General features: G+C 41.6%; 1 protein-coding gene across 3 annotated transcripts in view; it reads right to left on the bottom strand.

Annotated features, from left to right (window-relative positions):
• TMEM45A (transmembrane protein 45A) overlaps positions 1-8,950 on the bottom strand; it is an 89,644-nt gene extending 80,694 nt beyond the window's left edge. For all 3 annotated transcript variants that reach the window (XM_081234276.1, XM_081234277.1, XM_081234275.1), the window contains exon 1: positions 8,619-8,950. The gene's annotated coding sequence lies outside the window, so the exon portion shown is untranslated. The remainder of the gene's footprint in view (positions 1-8,618) is intronic.
• Positions 8,951-20,159: the final 11,209 nt, after the last annotated feature.

The following is a 20,159-nucleotide window of genomic DNA, read 5'->3' as shown; positions in this document are numbered from 1 at the left end:
CTTATTACTCTCTCTTCCTCGGACCTTTATCCCCAAGGTTCAGCTGTGACATGATTTTGGTGTATTTTTCATGATTTTTTCTTCTTCACTAACATTTTTAATGTTATTAAATTTTCATTATTTATTAAACATACAGTGTCCCTAAAACTGTCCTAAATGTGCTCCTTACTACCATACCTCTCTCTATTTTGGCTTTTCCTCTCTGCCTTTAAGAGTTTTTGACAATCATTAGTCTGAATTATTCCTGGCTTACAGAGAGAGGAAGCAAGAATCAAATAATTGGAGAAAAACTCTCTGAGCTAAAGAAAGACTTGGGTCTTCAAATGGAAAGGACACATCAAGAGAAAACAGGATGTTAAAAAAAATTTTTTTTTAAGATCCATACCTAGACATATCAAAGTGAAATTCAGAACTTTATACTTTTTTAATTTAAAGTATAAGGATAGTAATTTAAATAGGGCTACTTGGATATGAAGGATGTCATTTGAATTTTATGAGAGTAGTTATTAATCCCAATATTTTGATATTTTAATCTATTGTTTTGTCTGTAGAAGAATATTTTAGGAACTAATATATCTTTTTCTGAAGAAATACTTATCCAAAGTTCAAAAATCCCTTATATTTCACTTTGGTTTCTTTTTCTTCTATTAAATTTACGACAAATGAAATATAATATTTTTTACTGAAAATGTATTTGGTGGTAGACTCTGGGCCAGAGATAAACACAGTGTCTCCACACAAGAAACTGGGTCTATTTGGCCACCTAGTTGTTGACTCAAGTCAGAAAACAGACTAAGTAGGATTTCAGGTCATTAGGAGGGAATTCAAATGCCTCCTAAACACCTAAGTTCCTACCAGGAAATAACACAGCCATGAGGGAATTTTGGCTCTGAAAAAAGTGAAGTTAATGGGAGCTCTACATAATTTGGTGAGAAAGAGTTCACCTTTCAGCTTAAAGAAGTGAGTTTTCATGGGAATGAGGCCACAAGGAACAGTGCAAACAGTCTGATTTGAGAAGCTTAGCCCAATGCCACTCTTACTTTAAGTGGCTTGGTCTTCTATAGAAAAAGAACATTCTTCCATTTGAGCTTCACCTACTGTTCTCCATGACAAAATATGCCACAAAAATCTATACATCTCAGCTGACCGGTTGAGATTTGTGTATTATACATGTATATGCTTATGTATGTGTGGAGCTAAAAACAAAACAAAACAAAACAAAGGCAGAACAATGAATATAATATGGTCTCATTTATATTTTAAAATTATATTTATGTTTAGATCTATACCTGTGAGTGGATTCTTGGAGAAGGTCTAGAAGGATACAGGCCAAACTACCAACAAAGGTACCTCAGGGACAGTAGCGGGATGGGAAGAAAGCAGGTAAGAAAAGGGGAAAACATTACTTTTGACTCTATACACTGTTTCAATTTTTTCAGCTCATATAGATTACTTTTTTAATTCTAAAGCCAAAAAAAATTAGAAGGGTTAGGAAAAAAGAAAGAAACAAACAAAAAAAGAAAGAAGGAAGGAAAGAAAGAAAGAAAGGAAGGAAGGAAGGGAGAGAGAGAAAGAAGGGAAGAGAGAGAGAGAAAGAAGGGAAGAGAGAGAGAGAGGGAGGGAGGAAGGAAGAAAGGGAGGAAGTTGGAAAGAGAGGAAGGAAAGCTATCAGCGATCAATGCCCTGTAACCATAGGAAAAATCTTTCTTTCTTGGAGACAGTAAAAGTTATAAGAAGTAGAAATTTTGAGTAATTCTATGAGGAAAAAATTAGCACTTTAGATATAGTTTTAAAAATAAGTCAAGAATGAATCAATATTTTAATACTATGTCTATATGTATTCTAATGGTGTTTATATAGAGAAGAACATTATAATAATTAATAAGTGAATTGCTTAAATATCCACATACAAAACAATAAAGTCAGACCCTTACCTCCATCATATACAAAAATTAATTCAAAATGTATCAAAGACCCAAACATCAGAACTAAAACTATAAATCTCTTAGAAGAAAACACAGAAGAAAATCTTCATGACACTTGATTTGGCAATGATTCTTGGATATGACACCAAAAGCACAGGCAACAAAGGAAAAACTATGTTAATTGGATTACATCAAAGGACAATACCAACAGAGTGAAAAGGCATCCCAGGGAATGGGAGAAAATATCTGCAAATCATATACCCAATAAATAGATAACATCAAGAATATATAAAGAACACCTACAACTCAATAACAAAACAAAACCTGACTTAAAAATGAGCAAAGAACTTAAATAGACATTTCTCCAAAGAAGATATACAAATGGTCAATAAGCACACCAAAGGGTGCTCAACATCACTAATCAGAAACACAAATCAATGGGCTTTCCTGGTGGCGCAGTGGTTGAGAATCTGCCTGCTAATGCAGGGGACACGGGTTCGAGCCCTGGGCTGGGAGGATCCCACATGCCGCGGAGCAACTAGGCCCGTGAGCCACAACGACTGAGCCTGCGTGTCTGGAGCCTGTGCTTCGCAACAAGAGAGGCCGCGATAGTGAGAGGCCCGCGCACTGCAATGAAGAGTGGCCCCCGCTTGCCACAACTAGAGAAAGCCCTCGCACAGCAACGAAGACCCAACACAGCAAAAATAAATAAATTAATTAATTAATTTAAAAAATGTCAGCGAGAAAGATCTATATCAGAGTCGGGGGGGTTTGTTCATAAAAAAAAAAAAAGAAACACAAATCAAAGACACAATAAGATATCACTTCATATCCATGAGGATGGCTGTTATTAAAAAACAAAAACAAACAAACAAAAAAACCCAGAACAACAAGTGTTAGCAAGGATGTAGAGAAATCGGAATCCTTGTGCATTGCTGATAAGAATACAAAATGGTTCAGGGCTTCCCTGGTGGCGCAGTGGTTAAGAATCCGCCTGCCAATGCAGGGGACACGGATTTGAGCCCTGGTGCAGGAAGATCCCACATGCCGCGGAGCAACTAAGCGGTGCGCCACAACTACTGAGCCTGTGCTATAGAGCCTGTGAGCCACGACTACTGAAGCCCGCGTACCTAGAGCCCGTGCTTCGCAACAAGAGAAGCCATGACAATGAGAAGCCCACACATCGCAACAAAGAGTAGCCCCCACTAGCCGCAACTAGAGAAAGCCCATGCACAACAACAAAGACCCAACGCAGCCAAAAATAAATAAATAAAATTTATTTTAAAAAATAAAATAAAATGGTGCAGCTGCTGTGGAAAACAGTATGGCAGGTCCTCAAAAAATAAAAAATTGAATTACTTTATGATCCAGAAGTAATTCCACTTCTGGGTTTATACCCAAAATAATTGAAAGCAGGAACCCCAATAGATATTTCTACACCAATGTTCATAGCAGCATTAATCACAACAGGCAAAAGATGTCATATTAGTCAGGGTTCTCCAGAGAAATATAACCAATAGGATATAGATATATAGGTAAATATATATGAAGAAAGAGAGAGAGATTTATTTCAGGAATTGGCTCACATGTCTGTGGAGGCTGGTAAATCCAAAAGCTTCAGGATAAGCTAACAAACTGGAAACCCAGGGAAGAGTTGATGCTGCAGTTCAAGTCTTAAGGCAGTCTACTGGCAGAATTCCTTCTTCAAGGGAGATCAGTCTTGTTCTATGAAGGCCTTCAAATGACTGGATGAGACCCACCTACATTATGGAAGCTAATCTGCTTTACTCAAAGTCTACTAATCTAAATGTTAATTTCATCTAAAAATACCTTTACAAAAATATCTAGAATAATGTTTGACCAAATATCTGGATACTGTGGCCTAGACAAATTGACACAAAACATTAACTTCACAGACGGAAATAACCCAAATGCCCATCAACATGTTGTTTGGGATAAACAAGATGTGGTATATACATACAATGGAAAATTATTCAGCCTTAAAAAGCAGTGAAATTATGACACTTACTACAATATGGATGAACCTTGAAGACATTATGCTAAGTGAAACAAGCCAGTCATAAAAGGACAAATACTGTAAAATTCCACTTATAAGAGGTAACTAGAGTAGTCAAATTCATAAACACAGAACACAGAATGGTTGTTCCCAGAGGCTGGGGTGAGCAGAGAGGAAGGTAATAGAGGTTATTGTTTAATGAATACAGAGTTTCAGTTTGATGAAAAAGTTCTGGAGGGACTTCCCTGGTGGCACAGTGGTTAAGAATCCGCCTGCCAATGCAGCGGATATGGGTTCGAGCCCTGGTCCGGGAAGACCCCACATGCTGCGGAGCAACTAAGCCCGTGCACCACAACTACTGAGTCTGCGCTCTAGAGCCCGCATGCCACAACTACTGAACCCATGCATCTAGAGCCCGTGCTCCACAACAAGAAAAGCCACCACAATGAGAAGCCCGCACACCGCAACGAAGTAGCCCCCGTTCACCGCAACTAGAGAAAGTCCCCGGCGCAGCAACGAAGACCCAAGGCAGCCAAACTAATTAATAAATTAATTAATTTTTTTAAAGTTCTGGTTGCACCATAATGTGAATGTTCTTGATGTCACTGAACTATACACTTAGAAATTGTTATAATGCCAAATTTTATGTTATGTTTATTTTACCACAGTAAAAAAAATGAATTGCTTACATGTATAGGCTTTACTATGACGCAGACACCATGCTAAATGCCTTATATTGATTTTCTCATTTAATGCCTTTGATATTCCCATTTTATAAATAATAAAGCCTCCTAGAGAAAGTGACTTGCTCAAGGCACACTAGTAAGAAGCAGATCTAGGGTTGAAACCCTCCATCTGACTCCAAAATCCATGTGCTCAGTGAGTGTGCTATACTGAAAAGAGTGACTACATTAAGGTAATGAGATAGAAAGCAAATTAAACTGTTTTTCAAGTAATATTTTAAAGTTGATTAAACATATTAAAATTTTTAAGAATGAATTCCCCCCAAAATATCGAATCCAGACTGGGTATGACTAATAATAAGACACCTAAAATAGTCCTACGTTAACCTTCAACATGAGACATTCTTATCCCAAAACCACAGCATCTCCAGAAATAAGACAAAAAACCAGGCTGCCCAAGAAATAGGAATAGAAGTGTACCTGGCATCTGCCCCATTCTTCCACAAGCCTTGGGAAATTTCATAGTTTCTCTATTTTTTATAAATAAAACTACTGTGGTTCCATTTATATTTTTAAATTATATTTACATTTAGATCTACACCTGTGAGTAGATTCTTGGAGAAGGACTGGAAGGATACAGACCAAACTATTAGCAAAGGTTACCTCTGGAGAAAGTAGTAAAATGGAAAGAAGGCAGGTAAATAAAGGGGAAACCATTACTTTTGACACTTATACACTCTGTTCCAGTTTTTCAAAGGATACAGTCATTCAACTGACATTACTGAATGTCTACCATAAGTCCAGGGTCTATGGTGGTTCTGTTCAATCAAGATGAAAAGACAGAATGATTATCTGTAATGAGCTCCATCTAATAAACAAGGAACACATCTCCTGTCTGCATGTGCAACGCATCCCATAGACAAGACTCATGTTGGTATTCTGGTCCCTGCAGGGAATTTTTACCAACCCCACTCCTCCAAATGGTCCCTCCCCCTCCAGTGATCTTCCTTCCATGGACTTCTTGACTACCACCGCCACAAAAAGAAGAGCAGCCCTGCTGTATTACACCCAAGGCAGCATAGACTAGTGGTGAAGGCTTGGGCCCTGGAGTTACACCGTCTGGGTCTGCATCTGTCATTTGTACAGTGTGACCTTGGGCAAGTTTCTTAATCTGCCCGTGCCTCTGTTACCTCAACTAATAGGTACCAACCCTCACAGGATTACTGAGAGGCTTACATGAGTTAAGGCAGTTAAAGCACTCAGAACAATGTCTGTCATATATTAAGTGTTCAGAAAATCCATTACTCATAGATGGATCAAGTAGCCTTCTAGAAGCAACAGATTGTCCCAGGGAAAAGAAATAAAAGATCAGCCAACAGAAGAGGGATCTTAGAGATCATTTTACAGATGACGGCACAGAGAGGGCCATAATGGCTCAATATCTTGCCCAAGGACACACAGGTGGTCCACGGCACCATCAGGACCAGACTCAGGTTCTCTCTGACACAGCACAGTGCTCTCGAGGAAGAGAAAGCAGAGCTCTCCAAACTGACTTGTCACTTAGGTGCATATCACATGTCTCATCCACTTTAATACTTGTGCATCCTAAAGTTATAAGTATTAGCATGTGAATGCTCGATTCTCTGAGCAGCATGAAAAAGGGCTTTTGGGCACACACTGTGTGTGTGTAGGGGTTGGGGAGGGGTGCAGGTGAAACAATCACATCCATGTCAAAGACTTTAGGGCATGACCTGTTTCTGAAATGTAGCCTGGGTAATAGTCCAGGATGCCAGACCACTTCAGCAGAGCTCCAAGACAGCCACCACAGAGTGAGTCCAAAAAGTGGAGCTGAGACTCACTGGTCAGTCCTGCAAGGCCCCGAGGTGGGGGTCACTGAAGCAGTGGAGCAGATCAGGAGGGGTATGCTGGGCAAGGGGGAGAAACTGAGAGATGGGTCATTCCAGAAACACCTCCAACTATGTAACTGCTGCAAGTTCAGCTTGTGACCCCCTACCAATCTTACCTCCCAAGCCTCTCCTTCCCCACAGAGAGGCTCTCCATGCCGCCCTCTCCTACCTCTCCCACTTTTCCAACCTTTCCACCTACTAAGCTCTCACAGATTATCCCACATCATAAGCCAACATCCCCCCAGGAGAAATTCACACTTTCCAGCCTCAGTGCTTTTTTGCCCACGCTTTCCCTTCCTCCTGGAGTGCCTGCCACCTTCTGTTCTATGATCCCTTTCCCCTCAACCAAAGCCATTTGGCAAAATCCTTTTCCAGAAATGCCAACCCTTCCCTGAAACCATCCTACGAGAAGTCCTCTTTCCCAGAACACTCTAGGTCTTTCTAAGGCACTTGATAAATTCTACCTCACTCCCCTCTCCAGACTCTCTCTCCTTTACAGCCATATACAATGCCCCATTAACCAGGGGTCTGCACTCAGTAAACACTAGTTGCTAGTGTAGAAGTCAAAATGGTGGCTGGGAAACATGTGCAGCAGGGGAAGCCGAAAAGGACGGCAATGAAGAGCGTGCACAACAGCAAAGACTAACTCTGTGCCAGAACCAAGGGTTTAACGTGTGTTAACTCACCTAGTTTTCAAGACGATCCCATGAGATAGGTGCTATTATCGCCACGTACAAAGGAGGGAACTGAGGTATGATGGGCTGAGTAACCTGCCCAAGGTCAAAAGGCAGGGTTTTGAATTGAACCAGGCCAGCTGGCTCTTTATATTGATTCTCTGCAACACTGTTCCTTCTAACCCTACATCCCTGAAAACCACTTCAACTCTTCCACTCACAGTGTGCAATGCCTTTCTGAATCAAAAACACACTGTGCAACTTGAAATTATGGCACCTACTGCTTTCTAAGTCAAAAATTAAAGATCAGTTCTGGCCACAACTGCCACAAGAGTAAATAACATATGATAAAGTCTCAAATCTAAAACATTGTTTAAACAGAGACAATTATAGATGTTTGGGATGGAATGGGCCTCTGGCCATTCACCTAGCTCAGTATTTGCCATCATTTCCATTTTAAAGTCCTGAAATATATACCAGAATTATGTGCAAGCACAAACATCTAACAGCACTCTGAATATTACTTTGATAGAATTATGGGGGTAATAATATAATTATAAGCTTATTGATGCACACAGTGGTCTATCACGTTTAGTGTGTTTTTTTAACAACCATCAAGGAATTTGGGCCTACCACTAAAGACAAAAGAATATAGAAAAGACATTGAGCTACATTCACATGTAAGTGAAACAGTAATTACCTATATAATTCAGGATTTAAATAATTTAATATTAAATATCCCAGTAAAGGAAGCAAAAGTTTTGTTAATTCTGAATAAGCCAGATAACTTTTCTTCTGATGAAATCTTCTGATGAAACAGGGGGAGACTTCCGTGGTAGTGCAGTGGTTAAGACCCCATGCTCCCAATGCAGGGGGCCCAGGTTCGATCCCTGCTCAGGGAACTAGATCCCACATGCATGCCATAACTAAGAGTTCGCATGCTGCAACTAAGAGTTTGCATGTCACAACTAAGGAGCCAGCCTCCCGAAACGAAGACCCAGCGCAACCAAATAAATAAATAAATACTTTTAAAAAAACAGGGAGGGGGGATGGATAAAAATTCCGGCTTTACAAATGTATACTCTGTTCTCACAGAAAGAAAATAGAAACATAAATGTATCAATAGATTCAACTTTGAAGTTAGGAGAGGCTTTTTACAGGATAACCGTTAAATTTCTGTTCCCAGGAAATTTTTAAATAGCATACAGATGACCCCAAAATTAAATTTAATTAAATTACATTAAAATGTTAGCAAAGCAGAAGAAAAGGAAACGAGGTTCTGTGCAGTTTGTGGCAGCAAGCGATATTTTTCTCTCCCTGATGAGGAGAAGGCTTAGTGAGAACAGCAAAAAGACGCAGGGTAGAGATCACAGCGGGAGAAAAAAGATATCCAGCACGTACCCAAAACTTACCAACTCGGTCTTACTCAACGCTATTTTTCCCACTTTGCCAGTTTTAAATCAGACAGCGGCTGGGCTTTTGCTGTTGCTGTTTCTGTCCTTTTGATCCCAGAGCCCCATGAAAGTTAAACTGTGTGTTGGATGGGATCTGGCCCCGTCTCGCATTAGGGCGAAAAAAGTTTTAAACTTGGATTCCTGGTTGCTTCTTTGGAAAAGTGAATAAATAAGTGGCTGAAAGGAGAGGACGTGGGGGACGTGCTCAGCTGACGTCGGGCCCGCGAAGGGGCCGCACAGTTCCTCAGCGCAGCTGTCCAGATGTGCCTCATCTGGTTCCCCGGCGGGACACGAGCCTCGGCGGCCACGGCTAGCAGAAGCTCCAGCTCATTGGTCTCCGGGGCTCCTCGCTTGCCGCCTATTGGCCGGCCGGCCCGCCACTCCCTCGGTCCTCGGGCCCGCCCCCCGCCCGCCGGGCCAGCTCGCTCCATCCTCAAGAGGAACCTGGAAGTGCAGCCCGGGCGCTGATGTGGCACTCGGCGGCAGCTGCGGGCGTGGGAGGGGCCCGGCCGGAGAGATGTCCTCCGCATCCAGGGCTTGCCCCTGTCCTGCCCCCTGTTATACCGATCCTTTCCGGCAGTTAGGCTGGTTTGTTTAAACGGGATGATTTCAATCTGTTAATGGGATGAAATTAATGCGCGCCCCGCCTTGGCTTAAATCCCCAGCATTTCCGAGTTAAAGGGACTGGGGCTCAGGGATGCCCACGCCCCCAAAGGGCCTTCAGGCCATGTCTCAGAACTTCAGTCTCCCCTCTTTATCCAGGGAGAGAATAATGAAATTCAAGAGCCTGTTTCACGGGGACAGTATTCTTTTTTTGGAAGAAAAAACTTAATGAACCCTTCACCGAAGTCCTCATTAACTAGAAAAGTGGCTCTTTCTGCAGAGAAGCCCAGGGCTGATTACAGGAGTGACTTGGAAGACTTGGTTAGTTTGGAATTTTTGTTGGGTGGTGGCTGTAGGAAAACGAGAAATGTTGCTGTGTTCTGTGAGAATGTAGACCAAACGATGCTTTAATCCTGGGGAAACCTTTGAAAGATTGATTAGTTGGGAGAGTGTCTGCAAATCAATCACCATTATAATTTGAGGGTGTTGACAGAAATGTGAGCTCATTGAAACATTAAGACGGCAAGAGCCAGCTTCATTGAATCACACACCATGAAATGGGCCAGCCCCTATACTTACAACCACCTTATGAAGTACATATTAAAATTATCTCCACTTTCAGATGAGGCTACCAAGACACAGCAGCCTCTCCCAGCATGCCACTGAGGTTTCCAATACTTGTTCTCAACATGGGTACATAAATGTACCTGCCCTTTGCCAGGAATAGGTGAGTCAGAGTTTATTGTGAGTGCCTCTACCTTCTGATGTCCAAAGCTTTCACTTCATAGATAATGTCCTCTTGGTGGGTCTATTTCTTATCTATTGCGATGTAACAGATTACCACAAATGTAGTAGCTTGAAACACCACACATTTACTATTGCAGTTTCTAAGGGTCGGAAGTCCAGGCATGGTTTAACTGGATCCTCTGCTCACTCACAGTGTCTGTCAGGATGCATCCTCATCTGGAGGCTGGAAGGGGGAAGAATCTACTTCCAAGCTCCCTCAGGTTGTTGGCAGGATTCATTTCTTTGCAGCTGTAGGTCTGTGTCCCCAGTTCCTTTCTAGATGTCAGCTAGCAGCTGCCATTGCCTCCTAGATTCTAGTCTCATTCTCCTGCAGTTTCTGAAAACCAGGATGTGGAGGTCATGGGGGTCCGCCTTAGAGTCTGTCTGCCACAATGGGCTAGTCAGACACCTCAGTCTCTATAGCCCTGAATGCCATGTCATCTCACCTCCACAATCCCTCCAAAAATTCAGAGCCCCACTCACCAAGTAAAAAAATACGTGAGTGGATTCACAACACTCAATCCCTCTGGCAGTCAAGGAAACCCACAAAGGAAGTTTGGCCCTTGAAATTAATCATGAGTTTGGCTTTCTGGAACATCCATAATCTGATAATGGTACACTTTTAACCCAAAAGTTACTCAACAATGGGCTGATAGTCAAGGTACATGATCAACTTTCTACACTCATTACCATTGACAAGTATCTGATATTGTTGACCATTGGAACTGCTTCCTCAAAAATCTACTAAAAAAAGATTTCTGGAGACTTCTGCTTTCAAGAATATGGAGTAGATATAATTTTCCCTGTTTCTCCTGCTAGTATAATACCACCAAAAATCCTGACTTTACTTATAAACAAACATAAGAAGACTCTGAAAGCTTGAAAGAAGAGGCAAATGGGCTAGGAATCTAGGGACCCAAGGAATGCCATGATGGTGAGTTCCCTGGATTTCCTCTTTGTCTCATTGATCCAGACTTGGAGCCCAGCAAAAGCCTGTTGTCTTTTGTTGTTAGCCAAAAAACTGGGAAGCAGGAACTTAGAAAGACAAAATAAGTTGGATTATTTTGGTGATGTGGCTTCCCCCACATCCACATCAGCAAAGGCCAAATGGGGTCCTAGACTTCCACCCTTGCTTTAATAAGGTGAAAACAAAGGGCTAGTTCTTTGAAAAGATCAATATAATAGACAAACTGCTAGCATGACTGACAAGAAAGTAAAGAGAGAAGACACCAATTACCAGTGTCAGGTACAAAACAAGGGATCTCATTATAGACCTTGCAGGCATCAAAAAGAAAGTAAGCAAATACTCCAAACAACGCTACACACATAAATTTGACTTAAATGAAAGGGACAAGTTCCTTGAAAAACACAAACTACCACAACTCACCCAATAGGAAATAAATAATTTAAATAGCCCTGTAACTATTAAGGAAATTTAATTCAAATTCAAATACTCCCAAAAAAGAAATCTCCAGGCCCAGATGGTTTCACTGGAGAGCTCTACAGAACGTTTAAGGAAGAATTAACACCAATTCTACATAATCTCTTCCAGAAAATAGGAGAGAACACTTTCCAATTGACTTTGTGAAGACAGTATTGCTCTGATGCAAAACCAGAGAAACACAGAATAAAAAAGAAAACTACCAACCAATATCCCTTATGAATATAGGTGCAAAAATATCAGCAAATAGAATTCAGCAATATATAAAAATCATTATACACGATGAGCATGTGGGGTTTTTTCCCCAGGGATGCAGTCCTTGTTTGATACTCAAAAATCAATCAATATAATCCATGACATTAACAAACTAAAGTAAAAACACAAACATATCAATCAACATAGAATAAGCACATTCAACAAAATTCAGCATCATAAAATGCTCGGAAAAATAGAAAAAGAGAAGAGAACTTCCACAAGAGCAGGTACAAAAAACCCACAGCTAGCGTTATACTTAATGTGAAAAACTAGATGCCTTTCGTACATACTTTGTGATTCTATTTATATAACATCCTCGAAATGACAAAATTATGGAAATGGAAAACAGATTAGTGATTGCCAGGGGTTAAGGAGATGGTGGGGTGGAAGGGAAATGAGTGTGACTATAAAAGGGCAAAATAGAGGATCCTTGTGGTGTTGGAAGAGTTCTGTAGTTTGACTGTGCCCATGGGATAAAGTTAGGATATTGTACTATAATATATTTGCAAATAATAATGTAAAATGTTACCATTGGGGGAAACTGGTTAAAGAGTACAGGTCTCTCTGTATTATTTCTTACAGCTGTATATGCATCTATAACTATCTCAAAATAAAAATTTTAATTAAAAATGCAGACTCCCCTGAGCCGTCCCAACAGCTGTCAACAACCCTGGTCTTTCCAAGGACACTATGTGCATCCCCAAGACTGTACTTCTTGAACAGGAAGCCAGGCATTAACTTGCCTCTGTCTCCAAAACACAGTGACTTGCATCTTAAGAATGCTCATAAGAGACATACAAGTGTTTAAACAAATACCACCAAGCCGATTGTGTTACTTGTAGACCATGTACATCTCTCAAAAACAAGACTACCTATCCTACTTCAAGAAGCTTCCCCTAGGTATAAATGACTCATTACTAACATTTTCCCCTAAAATAGGAGTTATCCAATTAGAAAAGATGGTGCAAATTTTACCCCTTACTTTAGAAGAAGTGATCAGTGACTCCACCTTGATCCTCAAAGGCATTCAAGTCAGCTTTATATCGGTGGTCAGGAATAAATATGGCCAATAGGCACATGAAAAGATGCTCATCATCGCTAATTATTAGAGAAATGCAAATCAAAACCACAATGAGGTACCACCTCACACCAGTAAGAATGGCCATCACTAAAAAGTCTACAAATAATAAATGCTTGAGAGAGTGTGGAAAAAGGGAACTCTCTCACACTGTTGGTGGGAATGTAAATTGGTGCATGCAGCCACTATGGAAAACAGGGAAATTCCCTGGTAGTGCAGTGGTTAGGACTCGGCACTTTTGCTGCCAGGGCCTGGGTTTAATCCCTGGTCAGGGAACCAGGATCCTACAAGCTGCACGGCATGGCGAAAAAAATTTTAAAAATTAAAAATCCAAAAACAAACAAACAAAAAAGAAACCAGTATGGAGATTCCTCAAAAAACTAAAAGTAGAGTTGCCATATGATCCAGCAACCCCACTCCTGGTTATAATTATAATTAAATTAAATATAATTATATTTGTAATTATAATTATATAATATAATAATTAAATTATTATATTATATAAGTATATATAAAATAATTATATACTTACATAATATGATAATTATATAATATAATTATAATTAAACTATAATCCAAAAAGATACATGCACTCCTATGTTCAGAGCAGCACTATTTACAATACCCAAGACATGGAAACAACCTAAATGTCCATTGACAGATGAATGGATAAAGAAGATGTGGTACATATATATACAATGGAATATTACTCAGCCATTAAAAAGAATGAAATAATACCATTTGCAGTTACATGAATGGACCAAGAGATTACATTAATAAGCGAAGTAAGTCCAGAAGAGAAAGACAAATACATATGATGTCACTTATATGTGGAATCTAAAATACAACACAAATAAACATAGCTACAAAACAGAAATAGACTCACAGACATAGAAAACAGACTTGTGGTTACTGGGGGTGGGGTTGGAGAGGGAAGCATTGGGAGTTTGGGATTAGCAGATGCAAGCTATTATATATAGGACGGGTAAACAACAAGGTCCTACTGTACAGCACAGGGGATTACATTTAATATCCTATGGAAATTGAATGGAAAAGAATATGAAAAAGAATATATATGTATAACTGAGTCACTTTGCTGTACAGCAAAAATTAACACAACATTGTAAATCAACTGTGCTTCAATAAAATTTTTAAAAACTGGAGAAATATGCATAAGAAAAAAAAATCAGTGGTCAGGATTGTTAGGGATGAAAGACTGTCTCCTTACAGGCCAAGGCAAAGCCTGTACTATCACACATACATCCTGCTGAATCTAGAGTGATGCCTTGGGCCAAGTGGAAAGGTCCAAGAAACATAGAAACTTAAAGAGAAAGCCACTTGATTTTCTAATGTAGACCCTAATGGTTTATGGGAGTTGTTCAGCTGATTGAATCCAGGACGCTGTGTGGGGAGGATGGAGAATTTGAGGTCAGTACTGCAGGTTGGCTCATCCTGCTGCATAGAGTCCTGTCGATGTTAGCCTTAGTTAGATGCTGAGAAAAATTAAATGGATTTGGTCCCAGCCCCTATTGGTCAGATTAATTAGATTGGTTGATGGAGTGCACATTCAAGGGAAAATATACTCCAAGTGAAGGTGGCATTGAAACAAGGAACAGATACTATTGGGAGGCAATTCTCCATGGATGTCTCAGGTTTCTGCAAGTTTTATGAGCAGAAGTGCTGACAGCCATTGTCCCAGACTACCTGAATGTTTATAGAGTAAACAACCTTGGAAAATATATACAATGTCACCTTCTAGAGCGGATGGCATTCTGTTCAATAATAAAGATAATGTCTTCTTCCAGGGCAGAGATGGGAAATGTTTTCTTAAAACTCATGATAAAATATTGGGATTTTTCTAAGCTCAGGAACCCACCGTACGTTCAGACATCAACTGGCTGTCATTCTGCAGAATTCGGGGTTCTGAGAACCAGCTCAAATGCTAATACCCTGGCTGCTGTTATTATTATGAGTAATAAACTGTCCTTTGTCTCTGACCCAGGAGTCCTATGTCCTTTGTCATCATCCATGACACTGTGTCAGACTAACTTGTTAGCTTACATGTGGGGTTACATCTCAGAACCTTCACAGTTCTTGACAAGAGCACCATGGTCTATGAGCCATCACCACAGATCCCTGTCAGTCAAGATTGCTACTCTGACCTTATTTCCCATTACAGTCATTAAATAAATCCACCTTGCTTCTGAAGTTAGTGTCCCACCTGCACTCACATATTCTGAAATCTTATCATTGCTTTTAGGGAGCCCAGCATTAAGGCAGTATCTCTTACCATCAACCCTAGCCTACAGTATATGGTCACCACTTCTCAAAGACACCAAGCGCCCCACCCCCTTACTAGTGCATTTCTTATTACCTCAATGAATAGAGTATCCTCTGGGCCCTCCTGGGTAACATGATCAAGGGATGTGTTCTCTGGTTTTATATAATAAATCCACTTTAATATTCTTAAGTTCCGGAGCCCTCTGATCCCTTCTGCAATGCTCTGCCAAGGCAGTTCTGGCATTTCCACCTCTTTTATTGTAAATCTTTATCATGCCCAGACTTTGAGGAGTCATCCCAGCAGGCTACTAAGATAGACTCCATGTATCCTTGCCAGGTCATTCAATTCTAGGTCACGGGAGGGTACTATCATGTCAATAAACTTTCCCTACCTGGTCTTAAACATCACCCCACGTACTCCAAAGTTCACACATATTCTCCTGCTCCTGCTGGTAAATAGCTGGGTCCTGCAATTCTTTGGGGGAGCAAGGTATTTCATCTTGGTGACAGAAATGTATTTCTCTCCTAGGCTATTGGTATACAGGCAGTGAGATATAGTGGTGCAAATCTTGAGGAGGATGAACATCGCTCTGTGAAGCAGCCACCACAGGGAGTCTTTCATGGTTATCAGGCAAAGAGAGACGACTTTACTCAACAAAGAAAAGGCAACTGTTTCTGCCAACCCCAAGGGTTTAGGGAAATCTGGGAGCTCAAGATTCTCTGACATATCTACCCAAATACCTCCATTACAAGTCTCAGAGTCCCACTTCTTGGTCAGGGCTCTGACTTTAGCATAGGAGAAACGTCAAGCCTACTTAGTTAGTCACCTTTGCAGCTCTGCTATTTTCAATCAAATGTTGGGCTTGATTCTCCTGATCCCTGCAACTGTCGAAGGTCTCTATAAACAATGCCACTGAGGACCTCTGGCTTTCATAGCTTGGATAGAATTTATAGTTGTCTGAACTGAGCCTGTCATTCTCTTCGAGGTTTTTGAGGAGATTAAAAAAGCTCATCAGCTCTATAGTTCCTATCATCTCTTCTCCTAATATTGTTCAAGGGCTGGTCCTATTGTATAATCCAGTGTTTCCTCTTCCACTTATACCTCATCCCAGTGCATGAACGAGGAGAATCTACGTATTGTGATGTGAGAGATTATCCCTGTCCCTTTTCCACAGCAATGGAATCCTTGTTGTCATCTCAGCAGTAAGTGATCTGATTCTAGAGGTTCATCCTAACTATTGGTTTTCCACTAATGTTTCCAGTAACATGTCTTAGTTTGTGTCCCTCTCCACCACACCAAAAAAAAAAAAAATTAGAGCCTGGGTAAGAACTCAAATTCGGGTAGTTCACTCAGTGGACAGTGTGTGTGTGTGTGTGTGTTGTGTGTGTGTGTGTGTGTAAAATATCACCATTATACATGGCAATGTTTTATATTATGATATATGGTAATATTTAATCAATGTTAATTTCCTAATGTTGATGGTTATACTATGGTTATGTAGAGGAATGTCCTAATTTTTATATACACACTCAATTACCCAGGGATAATAGGGCATCACGTCTGCAACTTACCCTCAAATGGGTCAAAAAAAATTACTAATGTGTAAATTACCTATAGATTGAAAGAAATTTATGCATGTTTGCACTTATGCATATATATACACATACCTACCTATTTATATATATTTAAAACCTCCAGTTTCAACACAGTAGGGCTTATTCAATGCCCCCTCCTCCACCTTTCTATATTTATACCTCTTTTCTCATCAGTGAGAAACCTGACTCTCATTAACCTTAATATATTTACTGTTGAGTCAGTTCCCCTGAATGTAACCAATCTCAGCTGCATCCAGCTGAATTCTTAACTCAAAGACATGCTTACCAGTACACACACACACACACACACACATTCCTACACATACCTATACATGCACACAAACCAACTACAATAGCCCCTAGAAACGGAAGAAGGAAGGAGAGGGAGGAAGAAGAATGAAAAGAAGGAAAGAGAGGGAGAGAAAAGGAGGAATAAAGCCTAGCTAGTGGCTTTTTTTTGCTAAATTATTTACCCATTATGGAAGGAGGAAAAGAAGGAAGGGAGAAAGTGGGGGGAGGAAGGAGGGAGGGAGAGAAGGAAGGAAGGAAAGAAGGAAGGAATATGACAGCGTATTATATACGTTCCTGAAGGATTTAAGGCATCTTCCGATAATAAATACACACACACACACACACACACAAAATGCCTAGCAAACAAAGACTGAGAAAAACATTGCCAAAATATTAATCACACTTAGTCTAGGTAGTTGGGTTTGGGGTGATCTTTATCTGCTTCTCGTCTGTCTTTCAATTTTTCAACAATCAATGTGTTGTATATTACACTTAAAAATAATTGTTTTAAGATAAACAGGGGACTTCCCTGGTGGTGCACTGGTTAAGGATCCACCTGCCAATGCAGGGGACATGGCTTCAATCCCTGGTCCGGGAAGATCCCACATGCCGCGGAGCAACTAAGCCCGTGCACCACAACTAATGAAACCCACGCACCTAGAGCCCGTTCTCCACAACAAGTGAAGCCACCACAATGAGAAGCACACACACCGCAACGAAGAGTAGCCCCCGCTCACTGCAACTAGAGAAAACCCGCGTGCAGCCAAAACTAAATAAATAAATAAATTTATAAAATAGACTTCCGGGGAAGATGGCGGAAGAGTAAGACGCGGAGATCACCTTCCTCCCCACAAATACACCAGAAATACAGCTAAACGTGGAACAACTCCTACAGAAAACCTACTGAACGCTGGCAGAAGACCTCAGACCTACCAAAAGGCAAGAAACTCCCCACGTACCTGGGTAGGGCAAAGCGGAGAGATTCCCGCACAGAGGATCGGTGCCGACCGGCACTCACCAGCCCGAGAGGCTTGTCTGCTCGCCTGCCAGGGCCGGCGGCGCTGGAAGCTGAGGCTCGGGCTTTGGTCAGAGCGCAGGGAGAGGACTGGGGCTGGCGGCGTGAACACAGCCTGAAGGGGCTATTGCGCCACAGCTAGCCGGAAGGGAGTGCGGGGAAAAAGTCTGGACCTGCCGAAGAGGCAAGAGACTTTTTCTTGCCTCTTTGTTTCCTGGTGCGCGAGGAGAGGGGATTAAGAGCGCTGCTTAAAGGAGCTCCAGAGACGGGCGTGAGGCGCGGCTGAAAGCACGGAGCCCAGGGACGGGCGTGGGACGCTGGGGCTGCTGCTGCCGCCACCAAGAAGCCTGTGTGCGAGCGCAGGTCACTGTCCACGCCCCCCTTCCTGGGAGCCTGTGCAGCCCGTCACTGCCGGGGTCCCGGGATCCAGGGACGGGTTCCCTGGGAGAACGCACGGCACGCCTCGGGCTGGTGCAACGTCACGCCGGCCTCTGCCGCTGCAGGCTCGCGCCGCACTCCGTGCCCCTCCCTCCCCCACCCCAGCCTGAGTGAACCAGAGTCCCCGAAGGGGCTGCTCCTTTAACCCTGTCCTGTCTGAGCGAAGAACAGACGCCCTCCGGCGACCTACATGGAGTGGCGGGGCCAAATCCAAAGCTGAGACCCGGGAGCTGTGAGAACAAAGAAGAGAAAGGGAAATCTCTCCCAGCAGCCTCAGAAGCAGCGGATTAAAGCTCCACAATCAACTTGATGTACCCTGCATCTGTGGAATACATGAATAGACAACGAATCATCCTAAATTGAGGAGTCAAGAGTCAGTGCTGTGCCTCTGAAGTGGGAGGGCCAACTTCAGGACACTGGTCCACAAGAGACCTCCCAGCTCCACATAATATCAAACGGCGGATATTTTCCAGAGAGCTCCATCTCAACACCAACACCCAGCTTCACTCAACGACCAGCAAGCTACAGTGCTGGACACCCTATGCCAAACAACTAGCAAGACAGGAACACAACACCACCCATTAGCAGAGAGGCAGCCTAAAATCATAAAAAGTCCACGGACACCCCAAAACACACCACCAGACGTGGACCTGCCCACCAGAAAGACAAGATCCAGCCTCATCCACCAGAACACAGGCACTAGTCCCCTCCACCAGGAAGCCTACACAACCCACTGAACCAACCTTAGCCACTGGGGACAGACACCAAACAACAGGAACTACGAACCTGCAGCCTGCAAAAAGGAGACCCCAAACACAGTAAAATAAGCAAAATGAGAAGACAGAAAAACACACAACAGGAGAAGGAGCAAGATAAAAACCCACCAGACCTAACAAATGAAGAGGAAATAGGCAGTCTACCTGAAAAAGAATTCAGAATAATGATAGTAAAGATGATCCCAAATCTTGGAAATAGAATAGACAAAATGCAAGAAACAGTTAACAAGGACCTAGAAGAACTAAAGATGAATCAAGCAACGATTAAAAACACAATAAGTGAAATAAAAAATACTCTAGATGTGATTAATAGCAGAATAACTGAGACAGAAGAACGGATAAGTGACGTGGAAGATAAAATAGTGGAAATAACTACTGCAGAGCAGAAGAAAGAAAAAAGAATGAAAAGAACTGAGGACAGTCTCAGAGACCTCTGGGACAACACTAAACACACCAACATTCGAATGATAGGGGTTCCAGAAGAAGAAGAGAAAAAGAAAGGGACTGAGAAAATATTTGAAGAGATTATAGTTGAAAACTTCCCTAATATGGGAAAGGAAATAGTCAGTCAAGTCCAGGAGGCACAGAGAGTCCCATACAGGATAAATCCAAGGAGAAATACGCCAAGACACATATTAATCAAATTATCAAAAATTAAATACAAAGAAAACATATTAAAAGCAGCAAGGGAAAAATAACACACAAGGGAATCCCCATAAGGTTAACAGCTGGTCTTTCAGCAGAAACTCTGCCAAGCCAGAAGGGACTGGCAGGACATATTTAAAGTGATGAAGGAGAAAAACCTACAACCAAGATTACTCTACCCAACAAGGATCTCATTCAGATTTGATGGAGAAATTAAAATGTTTACAGATGAGCAAAAGCTGAGAGAGTTCAGCACCACCAAACCAGCTTTACAACAAATGCTAAAGGAACTTCT

The sequence above is a fragment of the Mesoplodon bidens genome (assembly GCF_964165515.1).
Source record: "Mesoplodon bidens genome assembly, chromosome: 5".
Taxonomy (NCBI): Eukaryota; Metazoa; Chordata; class Mammalia; order Artiodactyla; family Ziphiidae; genus Mesoplodon; species Mesoplodon bidens.
The sequence above is the reverse complement of the archived record's forward strand: the minus strand, read 5'-3'. Positions and strand labels throughout refer to the sequence as shown.